We start from the raw sequence: 15,190 nt of genomic DNA, 5'->3' as shown, positions 1-15,190 counted from the left end.
TCTCCCATCACCGCAGAACCTAAATCTCTGGGTAGGAGAGGATCCCTCTTGTCCTTTGTGTTCATCACCTGCCACATTAAGGCACATTTTGACAGGATGTAAGGTGGCTCTTAGCCAAGGTCGGTTTACTTGGCGCCATGACCAAGTATTGCGATGTTTGGCTTTAGCATTGGAAGGCAAGCGTAGTATGACCAATAAGTTGCCGCCTGTTCTAGCAAAACATTACACACAGAAGACAATATTCCTCCGCCCAGGCGGGCAACCACCAAGAAAAGGTGCTAACACCAATTCTCGCCCAGGACAACTGGAAGCTGCTATGGACTGGAAGATGCTGGCTGATCTTGATCAACGGCTTATTTTTCCACCTGAGATTGCCACCACTAACCTACGACCAGATATTGTTTTGTGGTGTGGATCAGCACGCATTGTTCAACTGATAGAGTTAACAGTGCCATGGGAAGATGCGGTAGATGAGGCATATGAGAGGAAGAAATTGCGGTATGCTCATCTGGCCACTGAAGCAGAACAGCGAGGATGGAGAGTCCAGGTTTATCCAGTGGAAGTGGGTTGTCGAGGTTTTGTGGCACACTCTACAACCCGGTTCCTCAGAGACGTCGGATTCAGTGGTCAAGAGTTGCGTCGCACAGTAAAGAACTTATCTGAAGCTGCAGGAAGGAGCAGCAACTGGCTGTGGTTGAGACGGAAAGATTCTAGCTGGCTGAGTACAGGCCGCCATGCTACGGTTTCGTAGAATTCTTGAAAACTTGAAGGGTGTTGATTTATTTGTATAGGTTGTATAGTATTTACAGTCATTACGTTCCTGTGTATATTGCGTGAATGACGGGATGTTGCGCAGATATTGTGTTTTGCGGTAGGTGGTATGCCATACGGAACCGTTGCCACTGAAACTGCATATTAACGCACCAGTGGGGCTCGACAGCCTTAGTCAAACGGGTTGGCGCGTATGGTTGGGTTGCGGAGAGATTGTGAGATTGTGGTTAGGTCTCAGCAGCACTGTTGGTTTATTTGTAGAGGTTGTATAGTATTTACAGTCATTACGTTCCTCTGTATATTGCGTGAATGACGGGTGGTTGGGCAGATATTGTGATTTGCGGTGGGTGGTATGCCATATGGAACCATTGCCACTGAAACTGCATATTAACGCACCAGTGGGGCTCGACAGCCTTAGTCAAACGGGTTGGCGCGTATGGTTGGGTTGCGGAGAGATTGTGAGATTGTGGTTAGGTCTCAGCAGCACTGTTGGTTTATTTGTAGAGGTTGTATAGTATTTACAGTCATTACGTTCCTGTGTATATTGCGTGAATGACGGGTGGTTGGGCAGATATTGTGTTTTGCGGTAGGTGGTATGCCATACGGAACCGTTGCCACTGAAACTGCATATTAACGCACCAGTGGGGCTCGACAGCCTTAGTCAAACGGGTTGGCGCGTATGGTTGGGTTGCGGAGAGATTGTGAGATTGTGGTTAGGTCTCAGCAGCAAGAGGGAAGTAGAGGTCAGTAAGCTGGGCTGAGTTGAGTGGGGGCGGAGGGGGGTGACTCTGGGACGCCAGAGCCACTGTTGAGCCCTCTTGAGGTGTCGTGGGCTAGTCGATGAAACACTGAGGACGGAAGGTGCCCACTTGAAGACCCTAGAGATGTTCCCTACTCCGCTCAATCCAGAGGGTTGTTATGGGGGGACCGCACTGTGGTTGCAGCCGTTGTGTGTGCTGACGCGCAAATACACTATTAACACCAGACAGAAGGAGATTCACGTCACCAGATGGAAAGAAGCGTAAATGGATGGAGAAGCATAGGTTACTGTAAAGCTACGTCTTAGTTGGTGCTTATCTTGGCGAAAGCCGAGTACAGATCAGCATGAAGTTTTAACATCTACTCTCGTGTAATGGAAATCAGCACACAGCTGAGGCAACTTTTCTTCAAGTAGGAACACATCATATATATAGTGAAAGTGGTCTTAGCAAAGGATGGTTTCGATCCATCAACCTCTGGGTTATGGCCCCCCAGGTCAACTGGGAAGCTTTGTTGAGGAACTGGATGTGCTGCTGTCCTCTTTCCCCTAGGATGGCACCCCACTCGTAGTCTTTGGTGATTTCAACATTCATCTATAAAAGGCGTATGCAACAGATTTCATCTCTCTTCTAGCTTCATTCGATCTCAAACGGCTCATGATACTTTATGCTACTCTTTAACTTCTTCTTTAGACACTATATGCCCTCTCTCCTCCTGGCCAGCACGCGCTACTCCCTCTAACCCCTGGTTATCTGAGGTTCTTCGTGAACACCGGACCAAACTCAGGGCAATGGAGAGGAAATGGCGCAAATCAAAAGACACGTCTGACCTGAGTATGTATCAATCTCTGCTCTCTTCCTTTTCTGCTGATGTTCACGCTGCAAAATCTTCATATTTCCACAACAAGATCAACAGCGCCTCTAAAACACAAACACTTTTCAAGACATTCAACTCTCTCCTCTGTCCACCTCCACCATCACCCACCTCCTCTTTAAATGCTGATGACTTTGCTAACTTCTTCACCAACAAAACAACTTCTATCAGCAGTCAGTTCTCATCTACACACACACAGGAAACCCAAACCATCCTCTCCCACTACCAGAAACCTTCTCTTTACCTTCTCTCCGCTAACCGAGGGAGAAGTATCTAAACTTCTCCTCTCCAGTCATCCTACCACCTGCCCTCTAGACCCCATCCCCTCAACCAAGTGTCATCTTTCCTGTCTCTGAACAACCAGTTAGATGTCAACCAATCTGGCTTCAAGAAAGGCCATTCAACAGAGACTGCACTACTGTCGGTCACAGAGGCCCTGTGGATCGCAAAAGCTGCTTCCAAATCTTCAGTTCTCATTCTGCTGGATCTTTCTGCTGCCTTCGACACTGTGAATCATCAGATCCTTCTGTCCACCCTCTCATCACTGGGCATCACTGGAACTTCCCTCCACTGGTTTGAGTCCTATCTCACAGGTAGGTCCTTCAGGGTTACATGGAGAGGCGAGGTATCCAAAGCACATCAACTGAACACAGGGGTTCCTCAGGGTTCAGTTCTTGGACCGCTCCTCTTCTCCATCTACACCACATCATTGGGACCCATCATACAGGCACATGGTTTCTCTTACCATTGCTATGCTGATGACACACAGCTCCACCTCTCATTTCAACCAGATGATCCCACAGTAGCTGCACGTATCTCAAGCTGTCTGGCGGACATCTTGGCATGGATGAAGGAACATCACCTGCAGCTCAACCTGGCAAAGACTGAGCTTCTTGTTCTCCCTGCCAATCCGTCTCTACATCACAACTTCACTATCCAGCTAGAGTCATCCTCAATCACTTCATCAAGGTCGGTCAGAAATCTTGGAGTAATATTTGATGACCAGCTGACCTTCACTAACCACATTACAAAGACAGCTCGATCATGCAGGATTGCAATGTATAACATCAGGAAGATCAGGCCTTTCCTAACTGAGCATGCAACAAAACTTCTCGTCCAGGCCCTGGTTATTTCTAGGCTTGATTACTGCAATGCTCTTCTGGCTGGACTTCCATCGTTTGTGTTACTAAACCTCTACAAATTATCCAGAATCCTGCAGCCCGCCTTGTCTTCAACGAGCCCAAAAGGGCTCACGTCACTCCTCTGATCATCTCACTGCATTGGCTACCACTTCGCTGCTCGCATCAAATTCAAAGCTTTGACGCTTGCTTACAGATCTACCACAGACTCAGCTCGTTCCTACTTTCACTCCCTACTACAAGTCTACATCCCTTCCAGAAGCCTACGATCGGCCAAGGAGCGACGGCTCGTGGTGCCATCACAGCGAGGCACTAAATCACTCTCCAGAACATTCTCATTCACGGTTCCATGCTGGTGGAATGATCTCCCCACTCTCATCCGCAATGCAGAATCCCTGACAGCATTCAAAAGACAACTGAAAACTCATCTCTTCCGTGAGTACTTAATATAAAAAAAATATATAAATAAAAATTCCTTCTCTTTAAATCTTTCCTTCCCTTTTAAATCTTCCCTTGTCTGGCTTTTGCTACTCTGAGCAATGCCTGAACTTTGTATTTTGAGCACTTCTTGCGTTGTTCTTCCCTCTTCACGATGACTCGCTTACTTTAGTCCTCAGTTGTAAGTCGTTTTGGATAAAAGCGTCTGCTAAATGACTAAATGTAAATGTAAATGCTATGGGCCCATCACATTTCCGCTGCGCCACTCTGCTCCTATAATAAGCTTGCAATACCCATACCTTTTCGAAAGGACTTGTGTTTCGGCACACTTGAAGAGCTCTTCTGTCAACAATTAGAACAGGTGAAAAATTCAGAGGGTTTTAGCCCATAGCTGAGGCAACTTTTCTTCAAGTAAGAACAGAGCATTTATATAAGGAATGTGTTCTTAGCAGAGGATGGTTTCGATCCATCGACCTCTGGGTTATGGGCCCAGCGCACTTCCGCTGCGCCACTCTGCTCCCTGTAACAAGTTTGCAATACCCATACCTTTTCGAAAGGACTTGCGTTTCGGCACATTTGAAGAGCTCTTCTGTCATCAATTAGAAAAGCTGAAAATTGCAGAGTGTTTTAGCACACAGCTGAGGCAACTTTTCTTCAAGTAAGAACAGAACATTTGTATAAGGAAAGTGTTCTTAGCAGAGGATGGTTTCGATCCATCGACCTCTGGGTTATGGGCCCAGCATGCTTCCGCTGCGCCACTCTGCTTATGACAACAGGCTCGACATACCCTACTTTTTTCAAAATCACTTGGGTTTAGGCACATTTGAAGAGCTCTTCTGTCATCAATTAGAACAGGTGAAAAAGGCAGCTGGTTTTTCGTACAAAGCTGAGACAACTTTTCTTCAAGTAGGAACACAGGATGTATATAATGAAAGTGGTGTTAGCAGAGGATGGTTTCGATCCATCGACCTCTGGGTTATAGGCCCAGCACGCTTCCGCTGCACCACTCTGCTCTATGTAACAAGAGTGCAATACCCATACATTTTCAAAAGGACTTAAATTTTCGGCTCATTTGAAGAGCTCTTCTGTCATCAATTACAACAGGTGAAAAAGGCAGCTGGTTTTTCGTACAAAGCTGAGGCAACTTTTCTTCAAGTAAGAACAGAGCATTTATATAAGGAAAGTGTTCTTAGCAGAGGCTGGTTTCGATCCATTGACCTCTGGGTTAAGGGCCCAGCACGCTTCCGCTGCGCCACTCTACTCCTATAATAAGCTTGCAATACCCATAACTTTTCGAAAGGACTTGCGTTTCGGCACATTTGTAGACCTCTTCTGTCATCAATTAGAACAGGTGAAAAATGCAGAGTGTTTTAGCACACAGCTGATGCAACTTTTCTTCAAGTAGGAACACAGCATGTATATAGTGAAAGTGGTCTTAGCAGAGGATGGTTTCGATCCATCAACCTCTGGATTATGGGCTCATCACACTTCCGCTGCGGCACTCTGCTCCTATAATAAGCTTGCAATACCCATACCTTTTCGAAAGCACTTGTGTTTCGGCACACTTGAAGAGCTCTTCTGTCAACATTTAGAACAGGTGAAAAATTCAGAGAGTTTTAGCACATAGCTGAGGCAACTTTTCTTCAAGTAAGAACTGAGCATATATATAAGGAAAGTGTTCTTAGCAGAGGATGGTTTCGATTCATCAACCTCTGGGTTACTGGCCCAGCACGCTTCTGCTGTGCCACTCTGCTGTAAACAACCCCAGATGGGACTCAAGCCCACAATCCCTGGCTTAGGAGGCCAGTGCCTTATCCATCAGGCCACTGGTGCTGTCAAATATCTCTGCTCATGTGCCCCAATTGTTTTAGCTTCAGTGACAACAACAGCATTGGCATATAAACAATGCCAGCAGACAAAGTAATCCGGGTGAACGAATACTTCGACAGGCTAGTGGGCCATGACTCGCTTGCCCTGCTAATTGTTCATCTTATTCAGGTGGCTTAGTCAATGAGGGGTTTGAACAGGGCATACACACAAACACACAGATTTTCTGAGTAAACGCGAGGGATGTGGAAGGTGCTCTTTATTTGGAATAAAACATGTACATAAGTAAAGGAGCCTTAGCAGAGAAAGATTTCGATCCATCTAGCCCTGGGTTGTGGGGCCAGCACGCTTCCGCTGCGCCACTCTGCTTATGAAAACAGCCTCGACATACCCTACTGTTTTCAAAATGACTTGGGTTTAGGCACACTTGAAGAGCTCTTCTGTCATCAATTAGAACAGGTGAAAAATGTAGAGTGTTTTAGCACACAGCTGAAGCAACTTTTCTTCAAGTAGGAACACAGCATGTATATAGTGAAAGTGGTCTTAGCAGAGGACAGTTTCGATCCATCAACCTCTGAGTTATAGGCCCAGCACGCTTCCGCTGCGCCACTCTGCTTATGACAACAGGCTTGACATACCCTACTGTTTTCAAATGACTTGGGTTTAGGCACATTTGAAGAGCACTTCTGTCATCAATTAGAACAGGTGAAAAATGCAGAGTGTTTTAGCACACGGCTGAGGCAACTTTTCTTCAAGTAAGAACAGAACATTTATATAAGGAAAGTGTTCTTAGCAGAGGATGGTTTCAATCCATCGACCTCTGGGTTATGGGCCCAGCACGCTTCCGCTGCGGCACTCTGCTCCTATAATAAGCTTGCAATACCCATACCTTTTCGAAAGCACTTGTGTTTCGGCACACTTGAAGAGCTCTTCTGTCAACAATTAAAACAGGTGAAAAATTCAGAGGTTTTTAGCACATAGCTGAGGCAACTTTTCGTCAAGTAAGAACAGAGCATTTATATAAGGAAAGTGTTCTTAGCAGAGGATGGTTTCAATCCATCGACCTCTGGGTTATGGGCCCAGCATGCTTCCGCTGCGCCACTCTGCTCCCTGAAACAAGTTTGCAATACCCATACCTTTTCGAAAGGACTTGCGTTTCGGCACATTTGAAGAGCTCTTCTGTCATCAATTAGAACAGCTGAAAATTGCAGAGTGTTTTTAGCACACAGCTGAGGCAACTTGTCTTCAAGTAGGAACACAGGATGTGTATAGTGAGAGTGGTGTTAGCAGAGAATGGTTTCGATCCATCGACCTCTGGGTTATGGGCCCAGCACGCTTCCGCTGCGCCACTATGCTCCAATAATAAGCTTGCAATACCCATAACTTTTCGAAAGGACTTGCGTTTCGGCACATTTGAAGAGCATTTATGTCCAACACCACTCTCACTGGTGAAAATTGCAGAGTGTTTTTAGCACACAGCTGATGCAACTTTTCTTCAAGTAGGAACACAGCATGTATATAGGGAAAGTGTTCTTAGCAGAGGATGGTTTCAATCCATCAACCTCTGGATTATGGGTCCATCACACTTCCGCTGTGGCACTCTGCTCCTATAATAAGCTTGCAATACCCATACCTTTTCGAAAGCACTTGTGTTTCGGCACACTTGAAGAGCTCTTCTGTCAACATTTAGAACAGGTGAAAAATTCAGAGAGTTTTAGCACATAGCTAAGGCAACTTTTCTTCAAGTAAGAACAGAGCATATGTGACCCCGCCTGTGAAACCCCGGCTAAAGTCGCAGAATCTAATTATGAGTAAAAGAGCGTCAAAGTAGTCGTAGCCATAAAAATGACAAAAATAGGTCATGTGTGTTTATTGCTGTAAATGATAGATTATACCAAGGGTTTTCAGATGCAATACTCAAATTTTCATTTATAACATGATAAATACTAAAATTAATGATTTTATTGACACTACGTTATACTTTTGCGCATAAAAAAATACCGGACGTGGGCTTCCTAAACATTTCAATCGTCTCTGGGTTTATTTTTCGGCGCAACAACACCTGCTGATTCTTATATCATTCAGTTCAGGAACTTCTTTTCTACTTATTTCTATTAGAAAGAGTAAACAGACCTTAATATCAATCCGCACGAGCGGCAATCAGGTCAACACAATGAAAAAAAAATGCGACTTAAGCCGGGTTCAGATGTCTGAAGAGATTGTTTTGTGTTATCGCCCAACATTTAAGAACAGCTTATTTGTTTTGTAGCTCAGTATTCTGCCAATAGTATTAATCTTATTTTAAGGACATTTTAGGCCTGCTGAGTGTCAATAATATAATTATTTTGCTGGATGGTAATTTACTGCGTTGTTTTGACATCTGACGGCAGCACCGGTGCATGAGCAGGAACGTAAAATAGCTGATTGCTAACAGCTTGTTAGATATTAATCTCGGTGGAATTGCCCCAAGTTATGATTTAACCGGTTTTATAGTGGATTATTTTCTGGAGGATGATGGTGATGATGAACAGGACACATTCTTTGACGAAACTGACGAGGAATTTGACGGTAAGTTTTTGTCATTATTTTTTTTTTCATGCTTAATATGTAACATAGGCCTACTGTCAGTGTTCAGCCAATGTAATGCTAACACAGAATTCATCCTGTAATGCAAAAATAGTGGATTTAAATGTTTATTACATTTGTTGATTGGGATTGAGTCAGTTTAAATTAATTACGTATATGACATGATGTTTATTTGTTTGATTACACTCTGAATTGAAGCCATGGCCATATCCATACCTGTTTCTTGTCCCTATGCCCTCCCCTCAATTAATCAGATCCAGTCTGATATTTTCATATAAAATGCTTCATTATCCATTTTAAATGTGGATTTAAAATGTATAACCCCCCTCCCCCTGCATGTTTAGGTCTCCATTTAGGTCTCTTGCTTTGAATTGAAACAATTCTCCTTGTTTTTTCAGGCATTGACCAACATGATGATGAAGACGAGCCAGTTTTGGTGATTGAACTCCAAGCTATTAGTCTGATATTATATTTTCACTGATATTTCATTTAACTAATAAAGTTATACAAATCATTCAACTGAATTGACATGGTAATTTTTGCTACAATCAATCTAGCTCTTCTGGTACCCCCATTCGTTTTAAATGTTTTTATGCTTTTAGCTTTTTGGACATGCGCATCATAATAAATAGGCCTGTTTTACAAAACTTTAAGAATTTTCCCATAAATGTTTCATATATCACTAAAAAGGGGAGAATCTCAGCTTTAATGTGGTATATGGCACATATGGAGGATAATTATGGATCAAATGTGTTGCAGTTTTAAAAATAAGCTTTTTTTAAAATTGGAATTTCTCAAAAACATGATTTTCTAAACCCGAAATTCAGCAAATCTTTGACATAGCCTTACTCAGTCAATATTAAAGATATCAAGGTTATATTTTCACAGAATGTTCTTTACATTATGTAGGATGATTTTATGTAGAAAACAGTGAATCACAAAAAAATGACTTTAGCTGGGTTTTCACAGGCAGGGTCACATATATATAAGGAAAGTGTTCTTAGCAGAGGATGGTTTTGAGCCATCGGCCTCTGGGTTATGGGCCCAGCACGCTTCCACTGCGCCACTCTGCTCCTTCTAATAAGTTTGCAATACCCATACCTTTTCGAAAGGACTTGCGTCTTGGCACATTTGAAGAGCTCTTCTGGCATCAATTAGAACAGGAGAAAAAGGCAGAAGGTTTTTCGTACACAGCTTAGGCAACTTTTCTTCAAGTAAGAACAGAGCATTTATATAAGGAAAGTGTTCTTAGCAAAGGATGGTTTCGATTCATCGACCTCTGGGTTACTGGCCCAGCATGCTTCTGCTGCGCCACTCTGCTGTAAACCACCCCAGATGGGACTCAAGCCCACAATCCCTGGCTTAGGAGGCCAGTGCCTTATCCATCAGGCCACTGGTGCTGTCAAATATCTCTGCTCATGTGCCCCAATTGTTTTAGCTTCAGTGACAACAACAGCATTGGCATATAAACAAGGCCAGCAGACAAAGTAATCCGGGTGAACGAATACTTCGACAGGCTAGTGGGGCATGACTCGCTTGCCCTGCTAATTGTTCATCTTATTCAGGTGGCTTAGTCAATGAGGGGTTTGAACAGGGCATACACACAAACACACAGATTTTCTGAGTAAACGCGAGGGTTGTGGAAGTTGCTCTTTATTTGTAATAAAACATGTACATAAGTAAAGGAGCCTTAGCAGAGAAAGGTTTCGATCCATCTAGCCCTGGGTTGTGGGGCCAGCACGCTTCCGCTGCGCCACTCTGCTTATGAACACAGGCTCGACATACCCTACTGTTTTCAAAATGACTTGGGTTTAGGCACACTTGAAGAGCTCTTCTGTCATCAATTAGAACAGGTGAAAAATGTAGAGTGTTTTAGCACACAGCTGAAGCAACTTTTCTTCAAGTAGGAACACAGCATGTATATAGTGAAAGTGGTCTTAGCAGAGGACGGTTTCGATCCATCGACCTCTGGGTTATGGGCCCAGCACGCTTCCGCTGCGCCACTCTGCTTATGACAACAGGTTCGACATACCCTACTGTTTTCAAAATGACTTGGGTTTAGGCACATTTGAAGAGCTCTTCTGTCATCAATTAGAACAGGTGAAAAATGCAGAGTGTTTTAGCACAAAGCTGAGGCAACTTTTCTTCAAGTAAGAACAGAACATTTGTATAAGGAAAGTGTTCTTAGCAGAGGATGGTTTCGATCCATCGACCTCTGGGTTATGGGCCCAGCACGCTTCCGCTGCGCCACTCTGCTTATGACAACAGGCTCGACATACCCTACTGTTTTCAAAATGACTTGGGTTTAGGCACATTTGACGAGCTCCTCTGTCATCAATTAGAACAGGTGAAAAAGGCAGATGGTTTTTCGTACAAAGCTGAGGCAACTTTTCTTCAAGTAGGAACACAGCATGTATATAACGAAAGTGGTGTTAGCAGAGGATGGTTTTGATCCATGGACCTCTGGGTTATGGGCCCAGCACGCTTCCGCTGCGCCACTCTGCTCCTATATTAAGCTTGCAATACCGATAACTTTTCGAAAGGACTTGCGTTTCGGCACATTTGAAGACCTCTTCTGTCATCAATTAGAACAGGTGAAAAATGCAGAGGGTTTTTCATACACAGCTGAGGCAACTTTTCTTGAGGTAAGAACAGAGCATTAAAATAATGAAAGTGTTCTTAGCAGAGGATGGTTTCGATCCATCGACCTCTGGGTTATGGGCCCAGCACGCTTCCGCTGCGCCACTCTGCTCCCTGTAACAAGTCTGCAATACCCATACCTTTTCGAGAAGAATTGCGTTTCGGCACATTTGAAGAGCTTTTATGTCATCAATTAGAACAGGTGAAAAAAGCAGAGTGTTTTAGCACACAGCTGATGCAACTTTTCTTCAAGTAAGAACACAGCATGTATATAGTGAAAGTGGTCTTAGCAGAGGTTGGTTTCAATCCATCAACCTCTGTGTTATGGGTCCATCGCAATTCCGCTGCGCCAATCTGCTCCCTGTAACAAATTTGCAATACCCATACATTTTCGAAAGTACTTGCGTTTCGGCACATTTGAAGAGCTCTTCTGTCATCAATTAGAACAGGTGAAAAAGGCAGAAGGTTTTTCGTACACAGCTGAGGCAACTTTACTTCAAGTAAGAACAGAGCATTTATACAGTATAAGGAAGGTGTTCTTAGCAGAGGATGGTTTCGCTCCATTGTCCTCTGGGTTATGGGCTCAGCACACTTCCGCTGCGCCACACTGCTGTAAACCACCCCAGCTGGGACTCGAACCCACAATCCCTAGCTTAGGAGGACACACAAACACAAAGATTTTCTGAACAAACGCGAGGGATGTGGAAGTTGCTCTTTATTCGGAATAAAACATGTACATAAGTAAAGGAGCCTTAGCAGTGAAAGGTTTCGATACAAATAGCCCTGGGTTGTGGGGCAAGCACGCTTCCGCTGCGCCACAATGCTTACGACAACAGGCTTGACATACCCTACTGTTTTCAAAATGACTTGGGTTTAGAACAGGTGAAAATTGCAGAGTGTTTTAGCACACAGCTGAGGCAACTTTTCTTCAAGTAGGAACACATCATATATATAGTGAAAGTGGTCATAGCAAAGGATGGTTTTGATCCATCAACCTCTGGGTTATGGCCCCCCAGGTCAACTGGGAAGCTTTGTTGAGGAACTGGATGTGCTGCTGTCCTCTTTCCCTGAGGATGGCACCCCACTTGTAGTCTTTGGTGATTTCAACATTCATCTATAAAAGGCGTATGCAACAGACTTCATCTCTCTTCTAGCTTCATTCGATCTCAAACGGCTCATCACCACAGGTACTCACAAATCAGGCAACCAACTGGACCTGGTTTACACAAGCAACTGCATCACAGACAACATTTTGGTGAAACCTCTCCATGTTTCAGATCATTTCCTCATTACTTTCAATCTACAACTCATTATCCACACTCCACCAACTCCCCTACCAGTTACTTTTAGACGAAACCTGCGCTCACTTTCTCCTTCCCATCTTTCCTCTGCTGTCATCTTCATTTCCCTCACCCTCACAATTCTCATCTCTAGAGGTGAATACCGCAACAGATACTTTATGCTACACTTTAACTTCTTCTTTAGACTAGTGGTGGGCCGTTATCGGCGTTAACGTGCTGCGTTAACGTGAGACTCTTATCGGGCGACAAAAAAAATATCGCCGTTAATCTATTCTCAAAGTTGGGTTGGGATCATAAAATAGCTTTTTCGAATATCATTATATTTTCGCGCAATTCCATGTGTAGCCTAGTATATTTGACATAATTGACGCCGCGCCTACTGTCACTGATCGCGCAGCAGAGTATTTTCCTGTCAGGGACACATGGTGTAGCCTATACTTTTACGCTGGGCGGCGTTCCTCTCGTTACTTTATTTTAATGCAATTACATGTTGTTAAATGGGTTTATTCCAAGCGCGCTGTAGGCTACCTTTTATGGGCATGAGCGATATGCTCAATTTACAAATGAATCACTCTTTTGAGTCGATTCTGTTCAAAGACTTCATCAAACAACTAGGCAGATCTGTCTAAATCGGTTCCCGAATCAGTCTGAATGATCTGTTCAGTTCCTCACGCACTGAATCGTCTGAAGCGCCTTCAATCACACTCGACTCGGATTCGTAACAGGAAGATTTAAAAAACATCAATAGCATTGGATGAAGTGGCCGTGGATCAACAGTTTAGTCTAGTGAAAGCAAATCCATATTTTTACCAGCGATGAAGATCTTTATTAGTTGAACATCTTCGTATGCTGTCTGTGAATGAATGATTCACAGGACGATACATTCGATTTCATTTCATTCAGGTAATACATTTTACAACCAAACAGATTATTACGCCACGATAGCACTACTAAAAAGTATGACATTATCCGTTTTTTGGACATATACATTAATTTATAGGCTACAAAAAAACGCTTCAGAGCGTTGGCGCACAGGCAAAGGTTAACAGGTTAAATAAGCTACCATTGTGTACAGTTTATGAATTGAACACCCGCCATCCCGCGGTAATGTGTGTGTATTGCGTAGGGGCATAGTCAAAAGAATAGTTTACATTGATTGAAAACTAATTTGTTTAAAAAGGAGGAGGCTATTGCCGGTAAAGGCAGGTTCACATAAAATCATTATGACATATGACATTATTTTATATTATCCAATTAGCCTACTACGTTAAAAAAAACGGCGAAAACATGGTACTTGTTCAATTAATAAACAGTTTGTTTGATGACAAATCGCTAAAGATGAAATTGGCGTCCCTTTCTGTCATTGTGAGTGTGCAGTTTTTTTCCCCGAACGATATTCGACTTTTGCTACTCTATTGTCGAATGGCATTTTTGCCAGAGATTCACATCCCTACGCGAGGCGAACTTTTCTCAAAGACTTACTTTTAGTCATTATTTGGGTAGCACACATATTCTGAATGTCTTCTGCAGAATTCAAATGAGCCATTTTAATCTAGATTAATCTAGATTAATTCCAAGATTACAGTGAGATTAATCTAGATTTAAAAAATTAATCTATGCCCACCTCTACTTTAGACACTATCTGCCCTCTCTCCTCCAGGCCAGCACGCGCTACTCCCTCTAACCCCTGGTTATCTGAGGTTCTTCTTGAACACCGGACCAAACTCGGGGCAATGGAGAGGAAATCAAAAGACACGTCTGACCTGAGTATGTATCAATCTCTGCTCTCTTCCTTTTCTGCTGATGTTCACGCTGCAAGATCTTCATATTTCCACAACAAGATCAACAGCGCCTCTAACACACAAACACTTTTCAAGAAATTCAACTCTCTCCTCTGTCCACCTCCACCATCACCCACCTCCTCTTTAACTGCTGATGACTTTGCTAACTTCTTCACCAACAAAACAACTTCTATCAGCAGTCAGTTCTCAACTACACACACACAGGAAACCCAAACCATCCTCTGGTGTTCTACAAGAAACCTTCTCTTCACCTTCTCTCCGCTAACCGAGGAAGAAGTATCTAAACTTCTCCTCTCCAGTCATCCTACCACCTGCCCTCTAGACCCCATCCCCTCACACCTTCTACAAGCCATCTCTCCCACACTTCTACCAGCACTCACACACATCATCAACTCAGCCCTCAACACTGGCATTTTCCCTACAGCATTCAAGCAGGCTCGGGTAACTCCACTGCTTAAAAAAACAACATTGGACACATCACTTTTAGAGAATTACAGACCTGTCTCTCTCCTACCATTCATTGCGAAAACACTTGAACGAGTTGCTTTCAACCAAGTATCATCTTTCCTGTCTCTGACCAACCAGTTAGATGTCAACCAATCTGGCTTCAAGAAAGGCCATTCAACAGAGACTGCACTACTGTCGGTCACAGAAGCCCTGCGGATCGCAAAAGCTGCTTCCAAATCTTCAGTTCTCATTCTGCTGGATCTTTCTGCTGCCTTCGACACTGTGAATCATCAGATCCTTCTGTCCACCCTCTCATCACTGGGCATCACTGGAACTTCCCTCCACTGGTTTGAGTTCTATCTCACAAGTAGGAACACAGGATGTGTATAGTGAGAGTGGTGTTAGCAGAGAATGGTTTCGATCCATCGACCTCTGGGTTATGGGCCCAGCACGCTTCCGCTGCGCCACTCTGCTCCTATAATAAGCTTGCCATACCCATAACTTTTCGAAAGGTCTTGCGTTTCGTCACATTTGAAGACCTCTTCTGTCATCAATTAGAACAGGTGAAAAATGCAGAGGGTTTTTCGTACACAGCTGATGCAACTTT

General features: G+C 43.7%; 1 non-coding gene across 1 annotated transcript; it reads right to left on the bottom strand.

Moving 5' to 3' along the window:
- Positions 1-4,921: 4,921 nt before the first annotated feature.
- Positions 4,922-4,993, bottom strand: trnai-uau (transfer RNA isoleucine (anticodon UAU)). The gene has a single exon. It is a non-coding gene; the product is annotated as a tRNA-Ile (tRNA).
- Positions 4,994-15,190: the final 10,197 nt, after the last annotated feature.

The sequence above is a fragment of the Siphateles boraxobius genome, unplaced genomic scaffold (genome assembly GCF_051911475.1).
Source record: "Siphateles boraxobius isolate OS27281-9 unplaced genomic scaffold, OSU_SipBor_1 106, whole genome shotgun sequence".
In the NCBI taxonomy this organism is placed as follows: domain Eukaryota; kingdom Metazoa; phylum Chordata; class Actinopteri; order Cypriniformes; family Leuciscidae; genus Siphateles; species Siphateles boraxobius.
Note: the sequence above shows the minus strand (reverse complement) of the source record. Positions and strands in the feature narration are given on the sequence as shown.